The sequence below is a fragment of the Myotis davidii genome, unplaced genomic scaffold (assembly GCF_000327345.1).
Source record: "Myotis davidii unplaced genomic scaffold, ASM32734v1 scaffold534, whole genome shotgun sequence".
In the NCBI taxonomy this organism is placed as follows: Eukaryota; Metazoa; Chordata; class Mammalia; order Chiroptera; family Vespertilionidae; genus Myotis; species Myotis davidii.
The window spans coordinates 5,949,991-5,951,202 of NW_006286678.1; positions in this window are offsets into that span (position 1 = coordinate 5,949,991).

Here is a 1,212-nt window from a genome sequence, read left to right on the forward strand (position 1 = left end):
GGTCGGTGATGTCACCGGTGCTGGGTGGCTGGGCCGGCTCAGAAACGCCTCCTCCCCGGCGGAACCCAATCCGACCTGGCCCGACCCTCCCCCGGCTCAGACGCTGGCCGTCCCCTGGAAGGGGGTCGCGGACAACGAGCACCTGGCAGAGCCTGAGTCCCCGCCGCCCTACCGCAGAAGAGCCGATGGGCCCTCAGTGTCCCAACCCCCGGACACCAGGACCCCTGACTTCGCGACGCCCACACGCCCACGATCCCCGAGTCCTAGATCCCGCCGGCCGCAGACAGCGGGCCCGGGAACCCGCCCCCACGGCTCCGCCCCCACGCTTCCCATTGCGCCGCCTGCCCGTCACTCAGATCAAACCTCTGTTGTAATTGGACTGTTTTCTACGAGTGGCTGGGCGATAGCCGCCCATTCTCCACCCCTGTCACCCGGCCACACGCGCACACACGCCGGGCAGCGATTGGTGGGGCTCTGATTGGTGCGCTCGGGGATCCGTCAACCACGCCTCTTCACGATCGCTCCCTGTCATTGGTGAAGGGGCCAGAGGGTGGCAACTCCACGCGCCCTTTGATTTTATTGGTTGGTCTGTGGGGCTCAGACCCGAGCCGGGAGGTGGGGTGCGCCGCTATATTAGTCCAATCTCCGGTTTGGGAAGGTGGGACGTACTGGCCACAGCTGGAATCCCGGGAGAACCTTCTGGAATCCGTGCAATGTCAAAGGTAGCCTTAAAGGAAAAGCGCGCCCACCATGGGCAGTGACTCTGGGCATTTCCCCCTCATCATTTTGGAGGGTAGGAGAGAGAATAGTGCACTCTGGGAGGTGTAGTCTCTGGAGTAGAGTCAAAAGGTCGCCCCATCTTAACCTGTTTTCTACCCAACTGTGATCTGTCTTCGACCTGATTTCGCTTTACCTGACGTGACCTTTCATACAGGCCTGGATTTCAAAGCAGGCCCTGGCGGACACGCAGAGTTTGAGGGCCCTTCTGCTCTCGCCTTTGCAACCTGGTAGCTCCCCCAGGCCTAGCGCCGCCCTGATTCCCTTTCCGAGTCCCCTTCTCTTCTCGGTATAACCTCGCATCCCAGCTGCCTCACGAGCAGCCCACAGCCCCCATTAGAGTTCTCTCTATGGTCTTTCACCCCACTTTCCCTTTGAAGTCCTACATTTTACACCCCCACCCTTGCTTTTCCCTCTTCTTGACCCCATGTGATC